The sequence below is a fragment of the Ambystoma mexicanum genome, chromosome 1p, assembly GCF_040938575.1.
Source record: "Ambystoma mexicanum isolate Mex_15411 chromosome 1p, UKY_AmexF1_1, whole genome shotgun sequence".
NCBI lineage: Eukaryota > Metazoa > Chordata > Amphibia > Caudata > Ambystomatidae > Ambystoma > Ambystoma mexicanum.
This window is the reverse complement of record NC_090921.1, coordinates 16,965,255-16,988,735: the sequence shown is the minus strand read 5'-3', so window position 1 is coordinate 16,988,735 and position 23,481 is coordinate 16,965,255.

Genomic DNA, 23,481 nt, shown 5'->3' with positions numbered 1-23,481 from the left:
GGTCAGGCTACCTAGAGTCCCTGGGAGCGGCAAGTTCCTCTCGGGTCCATGGTAAGACCTGGAGGTCAGGCTATGTAGAGTCCCTGGGAATAACACGTTACTCTCGGGTCCATGGTAAGACCTGGGGGTCAGGCTACCTAGAGTCCCTGGGAGTGGCAAGTTCCTCTCGGGTCCAAGGTAAGACCTGGGGGTCAGGCAACCTAGAGTCCCTGGGAGCGGCAAGTTCCTCTCAGGTCCATGGTAAAACCTGGGTCTCAGGCTTTCTAGAGTCCCTGGGAGCGGCAAGTTCCTCTCGGATCCAAGGTAAGACCTGGGGGTCAGGCTACCTAGAGTCCCTGGGAGCGGCAAGTTCCTCTCAGGTCCGTGGTAAGACCTGGGGGTCAGGATACCTAGAGTCCCTGGGAGCAGCAAGTTACTCTCGGGTCCAAGATAAGACCTAGGGGTCAGGCTACCTAGAGTCCCTGGGAGCAGCAAGTTCCTCTCGGGTCCAAGATAAGAGCTGGGGGTCAGGCTACCTAGAGTCCCAAGAGCGGCAGGTTCCTCTCGGGTCCAAGATAAGAGCTGGGGATCAGGATACTTAGAGTCCCTGGGAGCGGCAAGTTCCTCTCGGGTCCTTTGTAAGACCTGGGGGTCAGGCTACCAAGAGTCCCTGGGAATAACACATTACTCTCGGGTCCATGGTAAAACCTGGGGGTCAGGCTACCTAGAGTCCCTGGGAGTGGCAAGTTCCTCTCGGGTCCAAGTTAAGACCTGGGAGTCACGCTACCTAGAGTCACTGGGAGCGGCAAGTTCCTCTCGGGTCCTTTGTAAGACCTGGGGGTCAGGCTACCTAGAGGCCCTGGGAGTGGCAAGTTCCTCTAGGGTCCAAGAAAAGAGCTAGGGGTCAGGCTACCTAGAGTCCCTGGGAGTGGCAAGCTCCTCTCGGGTCCAGGGTAAGACCTGGGGGTCAGGCTACCTAGAGTCCCTGGGAGCAGCAAGTTCCTCTCGGGTCCATGGTAAGACCTGGGGGTCAGGCTACCTAGAGTCCCTGGGAATAACACGTTACTCTCGGGTCCATGGTAAGACCTGGGGGTCAGGCTACATAGAGTCCCTGGGAGTGGCAAGTTCCTCTCGGGTCCAAGGTAAGACCTGGGGGTCAGGCTACCTAGAGTCCCTGGGAGCGGGAAGTTCCTCTCGGGTCCATGGTAAGACCTGGGTGTCAGGCTACCTAGAGTCCCTGGGAGTGGCAAGTTCCTCTCGGGTCCAGGAAAAGAGCTGGGGGTCAGGTTACCTAGAGTCCCTGGGAGCGGTAAGTTCCTCTCGGGTCCATGGTAAGACCTGGGGGTCAGGCTACCTAGAGTCCCTGGGAGTGGCAAGTTCCTCTTGGGACCAAGGTAAGACCTGGGGGTCAGGCTGCCTAGAGTCCCTGGGAGCGGCAAGTTCCTCTCGGGTCCAAGGTAAGACCTGGGGGTCAGGCTACCTAGAGTCCCTGAGAGTGGCAAGTTCCTCTCGGGACCAAGGTAAAACCTGGGGTCAGGCTACCTATAGTCCCTGGGAGTGGCAAGTTCCTCTCGGGTCCAAGGTAAGACCTGGGGGTCAAGCTACCTAGAGTCCCTGGGAGTGGCAAGTTCCTCTCGGGTCCAAGGTAAGACCTGGGGGTCACGCTACCTAGAGTCCCTGAGAGCGGCAAGTTCCTCTCAGGTCCATTGTAAGAGCTGGGGGTCAGGCTACCTAGAGTCCCTGGGAGTGGCAAGTTCCTCTAGGGTCCAAGAAAAGAGCTAGGGGTCAGGCTACCTAGAGTCCCTGGGAGTGGCAAGTTCCTCTCGGGTCCAGGGTAAGACCTGGGGGTCAGGCAACCTAGAGTCCCTGGGAACAACAAGTTCCTCTCGGGTCCATGGTAAGACCTGGGGGTCAGGCTACCTAGAGTCCCGGGGAATAACACGTTACTCTCGGGTCCATGGTAAGACCTGGGGGTCAGGCTACCTAGAGTGTCTGGGAGTGGCAAGTTCCTGTTGGGTCCAAGAAAAGAGCTGGGGGTCAGGCTACCTAGAGTCCCTGGGAGTGGCAAGTTCCTCTCGGGTCCAAGGTAAGACCTGGGGGTCAGGCTACCTAGAGTCCCTGGGAGCGGCAAGTTCCTCTCGGATCCATGGTAAGACCTGGGTGTCAGGCTACCTAGAGTCCCTGGGAGCGGCAAGTTCCTCTCAGGTCCATGGTAAGACCTGGGGGTCAGGATACCTAGAGTCCCTGGGTGCAGCAAGTTCCTCCGGGCCCAAGATAAGACCTAGGGGTCAGGTTACCTAGAGTCCCTGGGAGCGGCAAGTTCCTCTCTGGTCCATGGTAAGACCTGGGGTTCAGGCTACCTAGAGTCCCTGGGAGCGGCAAGTTCCTCTCGGGTCCATGGTAAGGGCTGGGGGACACGCTACCTAGAGTCCCTGGGAGCGGTAAGTTCCTCTCGGGTCCATGGTAAAACCTGGAGGTCAGGCTATGTAGAGTCCCTGGGAATAACACGTTACTCTCGGGTCCATGGTAAGACCTGGGGGTCAGGCTACCTAGAGTCCCTGGGAGTGGCAAGTTCCTCTCGGGTCCAAGGTAAGACCTGGGGGTCACGCTACCTAGAGTCCCCAGAAGCGGCAAGTTCCTCTCAGGTCCATTGTAAGACCTGGGGGTCAGGCTACCTAGAGTCCCTGGGAGTGGCAAGTTCCTCTCAGGTCCAAGAAAAGAGCTGGGGGTCAGGCTACCTAGAGTCCCTGGGAGTGGCAAGTTCCTCTCGGGTCCATGATAAGACCACGAGGTCATGCTACCTAGGGTCCCTGGGAACAACAAGTTACTCTCAGGTCCATGGTAAGACCTGGGGGTCAGCAAGCTACCTAGAGTCCATGGGAATGGCAAGTTCCTCTCGGGTCCTCTCGGGTGCAAGATAAGAGCTGGGGATCAGGATACTTAGAGTCCCTGGGAGCAGCAAGATCCTCTCGGGTCCATGGTAAGACCTGGAGGTCAGGCCACCTAGAGTCCCTGGGAATAACACATTACTCTCGGGTCCATGGTAAAACCTGGGGGTCAGGCTACCTAGATTCCCTGGGAGTGGCAAGTTCCTCTCGGGTCCAAGTTAAGACCTGGGGGTCACGCTACCTAGAGTCCCTGGGAGCGGCAAGTTCCTCTCGGGTCCTTTGTAAGACCTGGGGGTCAGGCTACCTAGAGTCCCTGGGAGTGGCAAGTTCCTCTAGGGTCCAAGAAAAGAGCTAGGGGTCAGGCTACCTAGAGTCCCTGGGAGTGGCAAGTTCCTCTCGGGTCCAGGGTAAGACCTGGGGGTCAGGCTACCTAGAGTCCCTGGGAGCAGCAAGTTCCTCTCGGGTCCATGGTAAGACCTGGGGGTCAGGATACCTAGAGTCCCTGGAAATAACACGTTACTCTCGGGTCCATGGTAAGACCTGGGGGTCAGGCTACATAGAGTCCCTGGGAGTGGCAAGTTCCTCTCAGGTCCAAGGTAAGACCTGGGGGTCAGGCTACCTAGAGTCCCTGGGAGCGGCAAGTTCCTCTCGGGTCCATGGTAAGACCTGGGTGTCAGGCTACCTAGAGTCCCTGGGAGTGGCAAGTTCCTCTCGGGTCCAGGAAAAGAGCTGGGGGTCAGGTTACCTAGAGTCCCTGGGAGCGGTAAGTTCCTCTAGGGTCCATGGTAAGACCTAGGTGTCAGGCTACCTAGAGTCCCTGGGAGTGGCAAGTTCCTCTCGGGTCCAGGAAAAGAGCTGGCGGTCAGGCTACCTAGAGTCCCTGGGAGTGGCAAGTTCCTCTCGGGACCAAGGTAAGACCTGGGGGTCAGGCTACCTAGAGTCCCTGGGAGCGGCAAGTTCCTCTCGGGTCCATGGTAAGACCTGGAGGTCAGGCTATGTAGAGTCCCTGGGAATAACACGTTACTCTCGGGTCCATGGTAAGACCTGGGGGTCAGGCTACCTAGAGTCCCTGGGAGTGGCAAGTTCCTCTCGGGTCCAAGGTAAGACCTGGGGGTCAGGCAACCTAGAGTCCCTGGGAGCGGCAAGTTCCTCTCAGGTCCATGGTAAAACCTGGGTCTCAGGCTTTCTAGAGTCCCTGGGAGCGGCAAGTTCCTCTCGGATCCAAGGTAAGACCTAGGGGTCAGGCTACCTAGAGTCCCTGGGAGCAGCAAGTTCCTCTCGGGTCCAAGATAAGATCTGGGGGTCAGGCTACCTAGAGTCCCAAGAGCGGCAGGTTCATCTCGGGTCCAAGATAAGAGCTGGGGATCAGGATACTTAGAGTCCCTGGGAGCGGCAAGTTCCTCTCGGGTCCAAGGTAAGACCTGGGGTTCAGGCTACCTAGAGTCCCTGGGAGCGGTAAGTTCCTCTCGGGTCCATGGTAAGACCTGGAGGTCAGGCTACCTAGAGTCCCTGGGAATAACACATTACTCTCGGGTCCATGGTAAAACCTGGGGGTCAGGGTACCTAGAGTCCCTGGGAGTGGCAAGTTCCTCTCGGGTCCAAGTTAAGACCTGGGGGTCACGCTACCTAGAGTCCCTGGGAGCGGCAAGTTCCTCTCGGGTCCTTTGTAAAACCTGGGGGTCAGGCTACCTAGAGTCCCTGGGAGTGGCAAGTTCCTCTAGGGTCCAAGAAAAGAGCTAGGGGTCAGGCTACCTAGAGTCCCTGGGAGCAGCAAGTTCCTCTCGGGTCCAAGATAAGAGCTGGGGGTCAGGCTACCTAGAGTCCCTAGGAGCGGCAGGTTCCTCTCGGGTCCAAGATAAGAGCTGGGGATCAGGATACTTAGAGTCCCTGGGAGCGGCAAGTTCCTCTCGGGTCCTTTGTAAGACCTGGGGGTCAGGCTACCTAGAGTCCCTGGGAATAACACATTACTCTCGGGTCCATGGTAAAACCTGGGGGTCAGGCTACCTAGAGTCCCTGGGAGTGGCAAGTTCCTCTCGGGTCCAAGTTAAGACCTGGGGGTCACGCTACCTAGAGTCCCTGGGAGCGGCAAGTTCCTCTCGGGTCCTTTGTAAGACCTGGGGGTCAGGTTACCTAGAGTCCCTGGGAGTGGCAAGTTCCTCTAGGGTCCAAGAAAAGAGCTAGGGGTCAGGCTACCTAGAGTCCCTGGGAGTGGCAAGTTCCTCTCGGGTCCAGGGTAAGACCTGGGGGTCAGGCTACCTAGAGTCCCTGGGAGCAGCAAGTTCCTCTCGGGTCCATGGTAAGACCTGGGGGTCAGGCTACCTAGAGTCCCTGGGAATAACACGTTACTCTCGGGTCCATGGTAAGACCTGGGGGTCAGGCTACCTAGAGTCCCTGGGAGTGGCAAGTTCCTCTCGGGTCCAAGATAAGACCTAGGGGTCAGGCTACCTAGAGTCCCTGGGAGCAGCAAGTTCCTCTCGGGTCCAAGATAAGAGCTGGGGGTCAGGCTACCTAGAGTCCCTAGGAGCGGCAGGTTCCTCTCGGGTCCAAGATAAGAGCTGGGGATCAGGATACTTAGAGTCCCTGGGAGCGGCAAGTTCCTCTCGGGTCCAAGGTAAGACCTGGGGTTCAGGCTACCTAGAGTCCCTGGGAGCGGTAAGTTTCTCTCGGGTCCATGGTAAGACCGGGAGGTCAGGCTACCTACAGTCCCTGGGAATAAGACATTACTCTCGGGTCCATGGTAAAATCTGGGGGTCAGGCTACCTAGAGTCCCTGGGAGTGGCAAGTTCCTCTCGGGTCCAAGATAAGACCTGGGGGTCACGCTACCTAGTGTCTCTGGGAGCGGCAAGTTCCTCTCGGGTCCTTTGAAAGACCTGGGGGTCAGGCTACCTAGAGTCCCTGGGAGTGGCAAGTTCCTCTAGGGTCCAAGAAAAGAGCTAGGGGTCAGGCTACCTAGAGTCCCTGGGAGTGGCAAGTTCCTCTCGGGTCCAGGGTAAGACCTGGGGGTCAGGCTACCTAGAGTCCCTGGGAGCAGCAAGTTCCTCTCGGGTCCATGGTAAGACCTGGGGTTCAGGCTACCTAGAGTCCCTGGGAGCGGTAAGTTCCTCTCGGGTCCATGGTAAGACCTGGAGGTCAGGCTATGTAGAGTCCCTGGGAATAACACATTACTCTCGGGTCCATGGTAAGACCTGGGGGTCAGGCTACCTAGAGTCCCTGGGAGTGGCAAGTTCCTCTCGGGTCCAAGGTAAGACCTGGGGGTCAGGCAACCTAGAGTCCCTGGGAGCGGCAAGTTCCTCTCAGGTCCATGGTAAAACCTGGGTGTCAGGCTACCTAGAGTCCCTGGGAGCGGCAAGTTCCTCTCGGGTCCAAGGTAAGACCTGGGGGTCAGGCTACCTAGAGTCCCTGGGAGCGGCAAGTTCCTCTCGGGTCCATGGTAAGACCTGGGTGTCAGGCTACCTAGAGTCCCTAGGAGCGGCAGGTTCCTCTCGGGTGCAAGATAAGAGCTGGGGATCAGGATACTTAGAGTCCCTGGGAGCGGCAAGATCCTCTCGGGTCCATGGTAAGACCTGGAGGTCAGGCTACCTAGAGTCCCTGGGAATAACACATTACTCTCGGGTCCATGGTAAAACCTGGGGGTCAGGCTACCTAGATTCCCTGGGAGTGGCAAGTTCCTCTCGGGTCCAAGTTAAGACCTGGGGTCACGCTACCTAGAGTCACTGGGAGCGGCAAGTTCCTCTCGGGTCCTTTGTAAGACCTGGGGGTCAGGCTACCTAGAGTCCCTGGGAGTGGCAAGTTCCTCTAGGGTCCAAGAAAAGAGCTAGGGGTCAGGCTACCTAGAGTCCCTGGAAATAACACGTTACTCTCGGGTCCATGGTAAGACCTGGGGGTCAGGCTACATAGAGTCCCTGGGAGTGGCAAGTTCCTCTCGGGTCCAAGGTAAGACCTGGGGGTCAGGCTACCTAGAGTCCCTGGGAGCGGCAAGTTCCTCTCGGGTCCATGGTAAGACCTGGGTGTCAGGCTACCTAGAGTCCCTGGGAGTGGCAAGTTCCTCTCGGGTCCAGGAAAAGAGCTGGGGGTCAGGTTACCTAGAGTCCCTGGGAGCGGTAAGTTCCTCTCGGGTCCATGGTAAGACCTGGCGGTCAGGCTACCTAGAGTCCCTGGGAGTGGCAAGTTCCTCTCAGGACCAAGGTAAGACCTGGGGGTCAGGATACCTAGAGTCCCTGGGAGCGGCAAGTTCCTCTCGGGTCCATGGTAAGACCTGGAGGTCAAGCTATGTAGAGTCCCTGGGAATAACACGTTACTCTCGGGTCCATGGTAAGACCTGGGGGTCAGGCTACCTAGAGTGCCTGGGAGTGGCAAGTTCCTCTCGGGTCCAAGGTAAGACCTGGGGGTCAGGCAACCTAGAGTCCCTGGGAGCGGCAAGTTTCTCTCAGGTCCGTGGTAAGACCTGGGGGTCAGGATACCTATAGTCCCTGGGAGCAGCAAGTTCCTCTCGGGTCCAAGATAAGACCTAGGGGTCAGGCTACCTAGAGTCCCTGGGAGCAGCAAGTTCCTCTCGGGTCCAAGATAAGAGCTGGGGGTCAGGCTACCTAGAGTCCCAAGAGCGGCAGGTTCCTCTCGGGTCCAAGATAAGAGCTGGGGATCAGGATACTTAGAGTCCCTGGGAGCGGCAAGTTCCTCTCGGGTCCAAGGTAAGACCTGGGGTTCAGGCTACCTAGAGTCCCTGGGAGCGGTAAGTTCCTCTCGGGTCCATGGTAAGACCTGGAGGTCAGGCTACCTAGAGTCCCTGGGAATAACACATTACTCTCGGGTCCATGGTAAAACCTGGGGGTCAGGCTACCTAGAGTCCCTGGGAGTGGCAAGTTCCTCTTGGGTCCAAGTTAAGACCTGGGGGTCACGCTACCTAGAGTCCCTGGGAGCGGCAAGTTCCTCTCGGGTCCTTTGTGAGACTGGGGGTCAGGCTACCTAGAGTCCCTGGGAGTGGCAAGTTCCTCTAGGGTCCAAGAAAAGAGCTAGGGGTCAGGCTACCTAGAGTCCCTGGGGGTGGCAAGTTCCTCTCGGGTCCAGGGTAAGACCTGGGGGTCAGGCTACCTAGAGTCCCTGGGAGCAGCAAGTTCCTCTCGGGTCCAAGATAAGAGCTGGGGGTCAGGCTACCTAGAGTCCCTAGGAGCGGCACGTTCCTCTCGGGTCCAAGATAAGAGCTGGGGATCAGGATACTTAGAGTCCCTGTGAGCGGCAAGTTCCTCTCAGGTCCTTTGTAAGACCTGGGGGTCAGGCTACCAAGAGTCCCTGGGAATAACACATTACTCTCGGATCCATGGTAAAACCTGGGGGTCAGGCTACCTAGAGTCCCTGGGAGTGGCAAGTTCCTCTCGGGTCCAAGTTAAGACCTGGGAGTCACGCTACCTAGAGTCACTGGGAGCGGCAAGTTCCTCTCGGGTCCTTTGTAAGACCTGGGGGTCAGGCTACCTAGAGGCCCTGGGAGTGGCAAGTTCCTCTAGGGTCAAAGAAAAGAGCTAGGGGTCAGGCTACCTAGAGTCCCTGGGAGTGGCAAGCTCCTCTCGGGTCCAGGGTAAGACCTGGGGGTCAGGCTACCTAGAGTCCCTGGGAGCAGCAAGTTCCTCTCGGGTCCATGGTAAGACCTGGGGGTCAGGCTACCTAGAGTCCCTGGGAATAACACGTTACTCTCGGGTCCATGGTAAGACCTGGGGGTCAGGCTACATAGAGTCCCTGGGAGTGGCATGTTCCTCTCGGGTCCAAGGTAAGACCTGGGGGTCAGGCTACCTAGAGTCCCTGGGAGCGGCAAGTTCCTCTCGGGTCCATGGTAAGACCTGGGTGTCAGGCTACCTAGAGTCCCTGGGAGTGGCAAGTTCCTCTCGGGTCCAGGAAAAGAGCTGGGGGTCAGGTTACCTAGAGTCCCTGGGAGCGGTAAGTTCCTCTCGGGTCCATGGTAAGACCTGGGGGTCAGGCTACCTAGAGTCCCTGGGAGTGGCAAGTTCCTCTTGGGACCAAGGTAAGACCTGGGGGTCAGGCTGCCTAGAGTCCCTGGGAGCGGCAAGTTCCTCTCGGGTCCAAGGTAAGACCTGGGGGTCAGGCTACCTAGAGTCCCTGCGAGTGGCAAGTTCCTCTCGGGACCAACGTAAAACCTGGGGTCAGGCTACCTATAGTCCCTGGGAGTGGCAAGTTCCTCTCGGGTCCAAGGTAAGACCTGGGGGTCAAGCTACCTAGAGTCCCTGGGAGTGGCAAGTTCCTCTCGGGTCCAAGGTAAGACCTGGGGGTCACGCTACCTAGAGTCCCTGAGAGCGGCAAGTTCCTCTCAGGTCCATTGTAAGAGCTGGGGGTCAGGCTACCTAGAGTCCCTGGGAGTGGCAAGTTCCTCTAGGGTCCAAGAAAAGAGCTAGGGGTCAGGCTACCTAGAGTCCCTGGGAGTGGCAAGTTCCTCTCGGGTCCAGGGTAAGACCTGGGGGTCAGGCAACCTATAGTCCCTGGGAACAGCAAGTTCCTCTCGGGTCCATGGTAAGACCTGGGGGTCAGGCTACCTAGAGTCCCTGGGAATAACACGTTACTCTCGGGTCTATGGTAAGACCTGGGGGTCAGGCTACCTAGAGTGTCTGGGAGTGGCAAGTTCCTGTTGGGTCCAAGAAAAGAGCTGGGGGTCAGGCTACCTAGAGTCCCTGGGAGTTGCAAGTTCCTCTCGGGTCCAAGGTAAGACCTGGGGGTCAGGCTACCTAGAGTCCCTGGGAGCGGCAAGTTCCTCTCGGGTCCATGGTAAGACCTGGGTGTCAGGCTACCTAGAGTCCCTTGGAGCGGAAAGTTCCTCTCAGGTCCATGGTAAGACCTGGGGGTCAGGATACCTAGAGTCCCTGGGTGCAGCAAGTTCCTCCGGGCCCAAGATAAGACCTAGGGGTCAGGTTACCTAGAGTCCCTGGGAGCGGCAAGTTCCTCTCTGGTCCAAGATAAGAGCTGGGGGTCAGGCTACCTAGAGTCCCTAGGAGCGGCAAGTTCCTCTGCGGTCCAAGATAAGAGCTGGGGGTCAGGCTACTTAGAGTCCCTGGGAGCGGCAAGTTCCTCTCGGGTCCATGGTAAAACCTGGGGTTCAGGCTACCTAGAGTCCCTGGGAGCGGCAAGTTCCTCTCGGGTCCATGGTAAGGGCTGGGGGACACGCTACCTAGAGTCCCTGGGAGCGGTAAGTTCCTCTCGGGTCCATGGTAAGACCTGGAGGTCAGGCTATGTAGAGTCCCTGAGAATAACACGTTACTCTCGGGTCCATGGTAAGACCTGGGGGTCAGGCTACCTAGAGTCCCTGGGAATGGCAAGTTCCTCTCGGGTCCAAGGTAAGACCTGGGGGTCACGCTACCTAGAGTCCCCAGAAGCGGCAAGTTCCTCTCAGGTCCCTTGTAAGACCTGGGGGTCAGGCTACCTAGAGTCCCTGGGAGTGGCAAGTTCCTCTCAGGTCCAAGAAAAGAGCTGGGGGTCAGGCTACCTAGAGTCCCTGGGAGTGGCAAGTTCCTCTCGGGTCCATGATAAGACCACAAGGTCATGCTACCTAGGGTCCCTGGGAACAACAAGTTACTCTCAGGTCCATGGTAAGACCTGGGGGTCAGCAAGCTACCTAGAGTCCATGGGAATGGCAAGTTCCTCTCGGGTCCTCTCGGGTGCAAGATAAGAGCTGGGGTTCACATAACAAGGGTTTCAAAAGCCGGAAAGACTAAATTTGAAAATTTATGAAATGATTTTAAATGGTATCCAGCAGGATATCCTACTTATTCCAACTTAGAACAACCCAAGGTCACCATAAGAAGCATAGAGCAACATCATTTTACACAAAGAAAAACGTATTTTCTTTCTGACTTATTTATTTCACAAAAAAGAGAGAGTGTGTTTAACAAATACATAAAATTCATTGCTTTCAACAAAGACATACAATTATAATTTAAGCAAAATCTAAGTGCAATTACGGTTTAAGCAAAATCTGAGTGCATTTTATGAAAGTCCGCCAATTGGTCTAGGCAAAATATAAATGCACTTGTGAGCAATATACAGGTCTGCCAACGTCCACTTTTCACTTGGTATATGAAGAGAAAAGAAAGAAAGAAAAAGGTCTCAAAGAGAATAAATCAATAAGCAATTGGGAACAGAATTTAAGTTCCATTCGACATTGAGACCGTTAGGACGTTTCGGCGGGCCACCTGTGAGGCCACTGGTGTTGGAAAACCGCCTTCCTCGGGGCAAAGTAAGTAGTGAAATTCCCTACGGGGAAGCAGACAAAATACTCCATCACATAAAGAAATGTATAGTTTGTACAAAAAAAATCAATTGTATTACAACAAAAACATAATATCGCATGCTGTATGCTTCTCAAACGGAAATCATGGGTTGAAGAAGAGCACATAACATCTTTTAGAGACTCAGGTAATTTCTCTTTCTGTGCTCTCTCTTTTTTCACTCTTTATCTCGTTATGACTACATTTCATAGATTCTGTATTTTCCAGATTCACTGAAAGATATACTTCTCCCCTGTTTTCATAATTTCTTTAATGTTATCTTTACTTCAGTGTCCTGCTTCAGTCACTCCTGCTCATGCTCTGCACCAGGGTCTTGTTTGACGTCTTGACCTCCTGCCTTTGAAGTTTTCCCCCTCATTCATTTAGGGTAAGGTTCCCCTTCTAGGCAGTTTAAATTAGTAGTCTTAACTTAAATCACTGATCAGCCTTAAAGAAATTATGGTTTTTTTAATTTAAACTTGTCAACCCATGATTTCCGTTTGAGAAGCATACAGCATGCGATATTATGTTTTTGTTGTAATACAATTGATTTTTTTGTACAAACTATACATTTCTTTATGTGATGGAGTATTTTGTCTGCTTCCCCGTAGGGAATTTCACTACTTACTTTGCCCCGAGGAAGGCGGTTTTCCAACACCAGTGGCCTCACAGGTGGCCCGCCGAAACGTCCTAACGGTCTCAATGTCGAATGGAACTTAAATTCTGTTCCCAATTGCTTATTGATTTATTCTCTTTGAGACCTTTTTCTTTTTTTTTTTTCTTTCTTTCTTTTCTCTTCATATACCAAGTGAAAAGTGGACGTTGGCAGACCTGTATATTGCTCACAAGTGCATTTATATTTTGCCTAGACCAATTGGCGGACTTTCATAAAATGCACTCAGATTTTGCTTAAACCGTAATTGCACTTAGATTTTGCTTAAATTATAATTGTATGTCTTTGTTGAAAGCAATGAATTTTATGTATTTGTTAAACACACTCTCTCTTTTTTGTGAAATAAATAAGTCAGAAAGAAAATACGTTTTTCTTTGTGTAAAATGATGTTGCTCTATGCTTCTTATGGTGACCTTGGGTTGTTCTAAGTTGGAATAAGTAGGATATCCTGCTGGATACCATTTAAAATCATTTCATAAATTTTCAAATTTAGTCTTTACGGCTTTTGAAACCCTTGTTATGTGAATATTGGTGACCCCATCATTAGCTGTACCACGTTTGGGTCAGTCCCCATTTTGTGTACCTGTTGTTTTTGGCAACCTTGTTGCCGAGGGAGTGGCAAAATTACGAAATTCGGAAAGATATAATTCAAACTTTTCTTTTTTCATCCTGTTTATATTTTTTATTTTTTGACTACCTCTTGACGCCATCCTTTGACCACGGGTTTAGTGCATGGCCGGTTGACTGTGGCACCTTATAGATTAATTCTTTTTTCTCTATTCTTTCTTTTTTTAGTTATAGCATGGCTGAAAGTCAAACATTTAGTTTTACTGAGGAACAGATCTCAGAGATAATCAGAGGTCCATCCATCTTTGACCCGGCAGGAACGAATCCTAATTTAGCTCATTCTACTGACAGTGATGAACTACTTAAACTGAAAAAGAAAAACTTCAGGACAGAATTACATGGCCATTTCCTACGCGAATATTTAAAATCTAATACTATCCCTTCAGGCTTAATTGTAAGAAACGAACCCTGTCTCTTTTTGTCGGACAAACAATATACGACTACTTTTAGTCAAATTGCCATTAAATGTAGCCGCGACCTTATGGTCTTAACAATTACCACAGCACAACGTATTGGTTTGGCAACTCAAAAAATCTTAGAACAAGAAGAAGTCAAATTTTTGTCAAGTACAGTTATTCCTGATGCGAAAGACCAATTAGACGCGGTTAACAAACTATTTTCGGAATTTAGAGCCACTACGATTGGCAAAAAAACTAAGAAACTTGCAAAGGATATCCGCGAGTTCAAAATTGAAAAGGTTTTTCCCTACACTACAGAAGCCTACGCTGAAGCAGCCAGTAAACAATCTACATCGAAAAGAGGACCAGGCAACAAAAATAGAGGTGTCTCTTTTTCTAGCTCTAGCAGCAGTGGGTCTGATAACCAGTCATCAAACAATCCACAACAACCCTTTGGTAACTTCCAACCAAATACCCCTTTTTTAGGCAGAGGAGGATTTGGCATACCCCAATGGGGCCCCCCATGGTTTCAACCATACATACCTATGCAGAGATCCTGGGGCAGGCGCCGACGCGCCCGTTGAATCAGGCAGAACCTCAAATTCCCATTTTTAATTTAGCCAACTTGAGCCTCACTTCACCACAAATTTCTGTTCTATCTAGAGGACTGTCTTTTGTCCCAACGAGAGGAATTGATTGGTTTTCTACTGAGATGCAAGTTCGTAGATTTTTGCGAACTATAAGACTGAAATCTTTTTTTCAGAATGTTCAAGAGAGAATACAGGAACAGGACTCCGGACTCCGTTGTCCATCGACATTTACTCCTCAAGACAATCAAATGTCTAAGGAAATTTTAACCTTTGAGAAGAGTGTTCTTAAAGATTTACATAATTTACAGAATAGAAATACTAAACTACATTTAAAACACAATCTGAATATAGAAGAAAGTAAAGCTCTCGCACAACTGGCATCGAACGAGATGATTGAGATTAAACCTGCAGACAAGGGAGGGGGAATAGTCGTGATGACCAATACCCAATATTTAGAGATGGTCAATAACTTATTGACTGATTCCGCAAGTTATCAAAAACTTAAAAAGTACCCAACAAAAGATATCAAAACAGAGATTGATCAAGTAGTGAAATATGCATACGATCGGAATTGGGTCACGGAGAATGAATATGAATTCTTAACAACTAGTCAAGGGCGTATTCCGACCCTTTACGCGTTACCCAAAGTACATAAAGACTCATTGAACCCACCCGGACGGCCAATAGTTTCCGGCTGTGGTACTATACTTGAACCGCTCTGTAAATTTATTGATACATTTCTTAAACCCCTGAGTACAAACACAAGAACCTACCTACGAGATACTATGAATACCATCCAGATCTTTGAACATTTGACATTTGATCCTAGCAAACACATTCTTGTAACAATGGACATAACGTCGCTATATACTAGCATCCCTCAATCACAAGCTCTCGAATGCATGCTGGATCTATTGACAGAGTCCAATACACAACAAAGGGTGCCAATCAACTTCATTATGGAGTTAATGGAATTGGCATTATGTAAAAATTACTTTGAGTTCAATGGCAACTTTTACCTACAAATAAAAGGCACAGCAATGGGTGCTGCTTTTGCACCAAGTCTGGCAATTCTTTTCATGTCTAACTTTGAAAATCAACACATTCTTTGTGAATCTAACCCTTTTCAAAAATCAATTTCCAATTGGAAGCGATACATAGATGACATCATTTTCATCTGGGAAGGACTTGAAAATGAACTCCTCGAGTTCTTTTCGTGGCTGAACCAGATTGACACTAATATTCAATTTACACTTGAATATTCTAAGAATCAAGTTATTTTTCTTGACCTCATCATCAAACATCAAGACGGTGAGCTTAAATGTTGCTTACATAGGAAACCTAGTGCAAGGAACACTCTGCTACACTACACGAGCGACCACCCTCGGCATCTCAAGGACAATCTCCCGTATGGGCAGTATCTACGAATTAGAAGAAACTGCACTGACCTTTACGACTTTAACCAACAAGCAGATGAGTTAGACATTAGATTTCGGGACAGAGGCTATCCCAGATCTCTCATTAAAAGATCTCGGAAACGCGCACTTTTTACAGATCGTGCCCTTCTGCTTACCAATAAAACTCCACAATCAGAGGCTGAAAACATGACTTGTATTCTAACACATGGAATCAAAGCCTTTGAAGTCAAGAAAATTATCCTAAAACATTGGGATATTGTGAGACTGGACCTTCCCGAGGAGCCCCCGCCGCGTTTTGCATTCAAAAGGGCTCCAAATATTCGTGATAAATTGATCCATTCTCGTTTTCGTAACACTACTCCCAGAACTGGCCTTTGGGATTTACGTTCAGTCAAGGGTCATTACCCTTGTGGCTCCTGTAGTGCTTGCAGTTTCACTAAAAAAATGAGAGATTTCAGAATAAATGAACGAATTTGGACTTTACCTAATCTCACCAATTGCAAAACTAAGAACGTTGTATACTGCATTGAATGTCCTTGTGGACTAAGATACGTTGGACAAACCAGCAGAGCGGTACATGTCCGAATTGCTGAACATCGATCACGCATAAGATGCAAAATTGTCACGGCGCCCTTAGTTAACCATTACCTTACTTTGAAACACTCACCAAACAATATAGTATGGTGGGTCTTGGAAGCAGTTCAAAACTCTACCAACATACAGAAATGTTTGTTAGATAGAGAGGCCCGGTGGATCTTCCGATTGGGTACACATACTAGGGGATTAAATGAGGAATTTATTCCACCATTCTAATATCTACCATAATGCCACAGTATAATTCCTCTCACAGAGTCACATGTTAGTGACGAAACGCGGCTCCGCTTATATACGGCTTTGTATGGCGAGTTCAACGGCCCTCATACACCCCCCTCTAGGGGTGTGTGCTTAGGGGCCGCGCTGTGATTGGATATGTTTTATGCTTCAATCACGGGGAAGGTGTGTCAGTTCACCTCCCACTTGTTCCTCTCTAGATCATAGAGAAATAGGATACGTCACACGCATCCACCCACGAGTCGGAGGATGCAGTGCGTAGACGTAACAGCCGATCGAGGTTTTCTATTCGGCAGCCGGAACGCGCGTCATCACGCTGCCGGCTATTTACTCAGTCCCTATTCTATCTCTTTCACTGTTGTCAGATCTTCACTGACACCGTGAGCTACGTTTGATTCATTCTCAAACTATTGGTAAGTATACTTCTGCTTCACTTCCTACTCCGCTAAGAAGCCTCATTCACTGTTTTATATGTTTTATATCTTGCATAATACTCTGGTTTTGATATTTGTGCAATCTTGTGACCTTTAGGCACCTCTTTGCTTTTCTTCCCCCCGGTAGGTATTCGTTACCGCAACATCCATTTTGATACCAACGTTGCTTCATCACAGGGTATCATTTCCTCCACTCTGAAGAATGTTTATGATCATCGGGTTCTATTAATTTAAGATCCGTACGCGATAATTGCAGAAGAGCACATAACATCTTTTAGAGACTCAGGTAATTTCTCTTTCTGTGCTCTCTCTTTTTTCACTCTTTATCTCGTTATGACTACATTTCATAGATTCTGTATTTTCCAGATTCACTGAAAGATATACTTCTCCCCTGTTTTCATAATTTCTTTAATGTTATCTTTACTTCAGTGTCCTGCTTCAGTCACTCCTGCTCATGCTCTGCACCAGGGTCTTGTTTGACGTCTTGACCTCCTGCCTTTGAAGTTTTCCCCCTCATTCATTTAGGGTAAGGTTCCCCTTCTAGGCAGTTTAAATTAGTAGTCTTAACTTAAATCACTGATCAGCCTTAAAGAAATTATGGTTTTTTTAATTTAAACTTGTCAACCCATGATTTCCGTTTGAGAAGCATACAGCATGCGATATTATGTTTTTGTTGTAATACAATTGATTTTTTTGTACAAACTATACATTTCTTTATGTGATGGAGTATTTTGTCTGCTTCCCCGTAGGGAATTTCACTACTTACTTTGCCCCGAGGAAGGCAGTTTTCCAACACCAGTGGCCTCACAGGTGGCCCGCCGAAACGTCCTAACGGTCTCAATGTCGAATGGAACTTAAATTCTGTTCCCAATTGCTTATTGATTTATTCTCTTTGAGACCTTTTTCTTTCTTTCTTTTCTCTTCATATACCAAGTGAAAAGTGGACGTTGGCAGACCTGTATATTGCTCACAAGTGCATTTATATTTTGCCTAGACCAATTGGCGGACTTTCATAAAATGCACTCAGATTTTGCTTAAACCGTAATTGCACTTAGATTTTGCTTAAATTATAATTGTATGTCTTTGTTGAAAGCAATGAATTTTATGTATTTGTTAAACACACTCTCTCTTTTTTGTGAAATAAATAAGTCAGAAAGAAAATACGTTTTTCTTTGTGTAAAATGATGTTGCTCTATGCTTCTTATGGTGACCTTGGGTTGTTCTAAGTTGGAATAAGTAGGATATCCTGCTGGATACCATTTAAAATCATTTCATAAATTTTCAAATTTAGTCTTTACGGCTTTTGAAACCCTTGTTATGTGAATATTGGTGACCCCATCATTAGCTGTACCACGTTTGGGTCAGTCCCCATTTTGTGTACCTGTTGTTTTTGGCAACCTTGTTGCCGAGGGAGTGGCAAAATTACGAAATTCGGAAAGATATAATTCAAACTTTTCTTTTTTCATCCTGTTTATATTTTTTATTTTTTGACTACCTCTTGACGCCATCCTTTGACCACGGGTTTAGTGCATGGCCGGTTGACTGTGGCACCTTATAGATTAATTCTTTTTTCTCTATTCTTTCTTTTTTTAGTTATAGCATGGCTGAAAGTCAAACATTTAGTTTTACTGAGGAACAGATCTCAGAGATAATCAGAGGTCCATCCATCTTTGACCCGGCAGGAACGAATCCTAATTTAGCTCATTCTACTGACAGTGATGAACTACTTAAACTGAAAAAGAAAAACTTCAGGACAGAATTACATGGCCATTTCCTACGCGAATATTTAAAATCTAATACTATCCCTTCAGGCTTAATTGTAAGAAACGAACCCTGTCTCTTTTTGTCGGACAAACAATATACGACTACTTTTAGTCAAATTGCCATTAAATGTAGCCGCGACCTTATGGTCTTAACAATTACCACAGCACAACGTATTGGTTTGGCAACTCAAAAAATCTTAGAACAAGAAGAAGTCAAATTTTTGTCAAGTACAGTTATTCCTGATGCGAAAGACCAATTAGACGCGGTTAACAAACTATTTTCGGAATTTAGAGCCACTACGATTGGCAAAAAAACTAAGAAACTTGCAAAGGATATCCGCGAGTTCAAAATTGAAAAGGTTTTTCCCTACACTACAGAAGCCTACGCTGAAGCAGCCAGTAAACAATCTACATCGAAAAGAGGACCAGGCAACAAAAATAGAGGTGTCTCTTTTTCTAGCTCTAGCAGCAGTGGGTCTGATAACCAGTCATCAAACAATCCACAACAACCCTTTGGTAACTTCCAACCAAATACCCCTTTTTTAGGCAGAGGAGGATTTGGCATACCCCAATGGGGCCCCCCATGGTTTCAACCATACATACCTATGCAGAGATCCTGGGGCAGGCGCTGACGCGCCCGTTGAATCAGGCAGAACCTCAAATTCCCATTTTTAATTTAGCCAACTTGAGCCTCACTTCACCACAAATTTCTGTTCTATCTAGAGGACTGTCTTTTGTCCCAACGAGAGGAATTGATTGGTTTTCTACTGAGATGCAAGTTCGTAGATTTTTGCGAACTATAAGACTGAAATCTTTTTTTCAGAATGTTCAAGAGAGAATACAGGAACAGGACTCCGGACTCCGTTGTCCATCGACATTTACTCCTCAAGACAATCAAATGTCTAAGGAAATTTTAACCTTTGAGAAGAGTGTTCTTAAAGATTTACATAATTTACAGAATAGAAATACTAAACTACATTTAAAACACAATCTGAATATAGAAGAAAGTAAAGCTCTCGCACAACTGGCATCGAACGAGACGATTGAGATTAAACCTGCAGACAAGGGAGGGGGAATAGTCGTGATGACCAATACCCAATATTTAGAGATGGTCAATAACTTATTGACTGATTCCGCAAGTTATCAAAAACTTAAAAAGGACCCAACAAAAGATATCAAAACAGAGATTGATCAAGTAGTGAAATATGCATACGATCGGAATTGGGTCACGGAGAATGAATATGAATTCTTAACAACTAGTCAAGGGCGTATTCCGACCCTTTACGCGTTACCCAAAGTACATAAAGACTCATTGAACCCACCCGGACGGCCAATAGTTTCCGGCTGTGGTACTATACTTGAACCGCTCTGTAAATTTATTGATACATTTCTTAAACCCCTGAGTACAAACACAAGAACCTACCTACGAGATACTATGAATACCATCCAGATCTTTGAACATTTGACATTTGATCCTAGCAAACACATTCTTGTAACAATGGACATAACGTCGCTATATACTAGCATCCCTCAATCACAAGCTCTCGAATGCATGCTGGATCTATTGACAGAGTCCAATACACAACAAAGGGTGCCAATCAACTTCATTATGGAGTTAATGGAATTGGCATTATGTAAAAATTACTTTGAGTTCAATGGCAACTTTTACCTACAAATAAAAGGCACAGCAATGGGTGCTGCTTTTGCACCAAGTCTGGCAATTCTTTTCATGTCTAACTTTGAAAATCAACACATTCTTTGTGAATCTAACCCTTTTCAAAAATCAATTTCCAATTGGAAGCGATACATAGATGACATCATTTTCATCTGGGAAGGACTTGAAAATGAACTCCTCGAGTTCTTTTCGTGGCTGAACCAGATTAACACTAATATTCAATTTACACTTGAATATTCTAAGAATCAAGTTATTTTTCTTGACCTCATCATCAAACATCAAGACGGTGAGCTTAAATGTTGCTTACATAGGAAACCTAGTGCAAGGAACACTCTGCTACACTACACGAGCGACCACCCTCGGCATCTCAAGGACAATCTCCCGTATGGGCAGTATCTACGAATTAGAAGAAACTGCACTGACCTTTACGACTTTAACCAACAAGCAGATGAGTTAGACATTAGATTTCGGGACAGAGGCTATCCCAGATCTCTCATTAAAAGATCTCGGAAACGCGCACTTTTTACAGATCGTGCCCTTCTGCTTACCAATAAAACTCCACAATCAGAGGCTGAAAACATGACTTGTATTCTAACACATGGAATCAAAGCCTTTGAAGTCAAGAAAATTATCCTAAAACATTGGGATATTGTGAGACTGGACCTTCCCGAGGAGCCCCCGCCGCGTTTTGCATTCAAAAGGGCTCCAAATATTCGTGATAAATTGATCCATTCTCGTTTTCGTAACACTACTCCCAGAACTGGCCTTTGGGATTTACGTTCAGTCAAGGGTCATTACCCTTGTGGCTCCTGTAGTGCTTGCAGTTTCACTAAAAAAATGAGAGATTTCAGAATAAATGAACGAATTTGGACTTTACCTAATCTCACCAATTGCAAAACTAAGAACGTTGTATACTGCATTGAATGTCCTTGTGGACTAAGATACGTTGGACAAACCAGCAGAGCGGTACATGTCCGAATTGCTGAACATCGATCACGCATAAGATGCAAAATTGTCACGGCGCCCTTAGTTAACCATTACCTTACTTTGAAACACTCACCAAACAATATAATATGGTGGGTCTTGGAAGCAGTTCAAAACTCTACCAACATACAGAAATGTTTGTTAGATAGAGAGGCCCGGTGGATCTTCCGATTGGGTACACATACTAGGGGATTAAATGAGGAATTTATTCCACCATTCTAATATCTACCATAATGCCACAGTATAATTCCTCTCACAGAGTCACATGTTAGTGACGAAACGCGGCTCCGCTTATATACGGCTTTGTATGGCGAGTTCAACGGCCCTCATACACCCCCCTCTAGGGGTGTGTGCTTAGGGGCCGCGCTGTGATTGGATATGTTTTATGCTTCAATCACGGGGAAGGTGTGTCAGTTCACCTCCCACTTGTTCCTCTCTAGATCATAGAGAAATAGGATACGTCACACGCATCCACCCACGAGTCGGAGGATGCAGTGCGTAGACGTAACAGCCGATCGAGGTTTTCTATTCGGCAGCCGGAACGCGCGTCATCACGCTGCCGGCTATTTACTCAGTCCCTATTCTATCTCTTTCACTGTTGTCAGATCTTCACTGACACCGTGAGCTACGTTTGATTCATTCTCAAACTATTGGTAAGTATACTTCTGCTTCACTTCCTACTCCGCTAAGAAGCCTCATTCACTGTTTTATATGTTTTATATCTTGCATAATACTCTGGTTTTGATATTTGTGCAATCTTGTGACCTTTAGGCACCTCTTTGCTTTTCTTCCCCCCGGTAGGTATTCGTTACCGCAACATCCATTTTGATACCAACGTTGCTTCATCACAGGGTATCATTTCCTCCACTCTGAAGAATGTTTATGATCATCGGGTTCTATTAATTTAAGATCCGTACGCGATAATTGCAGAAGAGCACATAACATCTTTTAGAGACTCAGGTAATTTCTCTTTCTGTGCTCTCTCTTTTTTCACTCTTTATCTCGTTATGACTACATTTCATAGATTCTGTATTTTCCAGATTCACTGAAAGATATACTTCTCCCCTGTTTTCATAATTTCTTTAATGTTATCTTTACTTCAGTGTCCTGCTTCAGTCACTCCTGCTCATGCTCTGCACCAGGGTCTTGTTTGACGTCTTGACCTCCTGCCTTTGAAGTTTTCCCCCTCATTCATTTAGGGTAAGGTTCCCCTTCTAGGCAGTTTAAATTAGTAGTCTTAACTTAAATCACTGATCAGCCTTAAAGAAATTATGTTTTTTTTTAATTTAAACTTGTCAACCCATGATTTCCGTTTGAGAAGCATACAGCATGCGATATTATGTTTTTGTTGTAATACAATTGATTTTTTTGTACAAACTATACATTTCTTTATGTGATGGAGTATTTTGTCTGCTTCCCCGTAGGGAATTTCACTACTTACTTTGCCCCGAGGAAGGCGGTTTTCCAACACCAGTGGCCTCACAGGTGGCCCGCCGAAACGTCCTAACGGTCTCAATGTCGAATGGAACTTAAATTCTGTTCCCAATTGCTTATTGATTTATTCTCTTTGAGACCTTTTTCTTTCTTTCTTTTCTCTTCATATACCAAGTGAAAAGTGGACGTTGGCAGACCTGTATATTGCTCACAAGTGCATTTATATTTTGCCTAGACCAATTGGCGGACTTTCATAAAATGCACTCAGATTTTGCTTAAACCGTAATTGCACTTAGATTTTGCTTAAATTATAATTGTATGTCTTTGTTGAAAGCAATGAATTTTATGTATTTGTTAAACACACTCTCTCTTTTTTGTGAAATAAATAAGTCAGAAAGAAAATACGTTTTTCTTTGTGTAAAATGATGTTGCTCTATGCTTCTTATGGTGACCTTGGGTTGTTCTAAGTTGGAATAAGTAGGATATCCTGCTGGATACCATTTAAAATCATTTCATAAATTTTCAAATTTAGTCTTTACGGCTTTTGAAACCCTTGTTATGTGAATATTGGTGACCCCATCATTAGCTGTACCACGTTTGGGTCAGTCCCCATTTTGTGTACCTGTTGTTTTTGGCAACCTTGTTGCCGAGGGAGTGGCAAAATTACGAAATTCGGAAAGATATAATTCAAACTTTTCTTTTTTCATCCTGTTTATATTTTTTATTTTTTGACTACCTCTTGACGCCATCCTTTGACCACGGGTTTAGTGCATGGCCGGTTGACTGTGGCACCTTATAGATTAATTCTTTTATCTCTATTCTTTCTTTTTTTAGTTATAGCATGGCTGAAAGTCAAACATTTAGTTTTACTGAGGAACAGATCTCAGAGATAATCAGAGGTCCATCCATCTTTGACCCGGCAGGAACGAATCCTAATTTAGCTCATTCTACTGACAGTGATGAACTACTTAAACTGAAAAAGAAAAACTTCAGGACAGAATTACATGGCCATTTCCTACGCGAATATTTAAAATCTAATACTATCCCTTCAGGCTTAATTGTAAGAAACGAACCCTGTCTCTTTTTGTCGGACAAACAATATACGACTACTTTTAGTCAAATTGCCATTAAATGTAGCCGCGACCTTATGGTCTTAACAATTACCACAGCACAACGTATTGGTTTGGCAACTCAAAAAATCTTAGAACAAGAAGAAGTCAAATTTTTGTCAAGTACAGTTATTCCTGATGCGAAAGACCAATTAGACGCGGTTAACAAACTATTTTCGGAATTTAGAGCCACTACGATTGGCAAAAAAACTAAGAAACTTGCAAAGGATATCCGCGAGTTCAAAATTGAAAAGGTTTTTCCCTACACTACAGAAGCCTACGCTGAAGCAGCCAGTAAACAATCTACATCGAAAAGAGGACCAGGCAACAAAAATAGAGGTGTCTCTTTTTCTAGCTCTAGCAGCAGTGGGTCTGATAACCAGTCATCAAACAATCCACAACAACCCTTTGGTAACT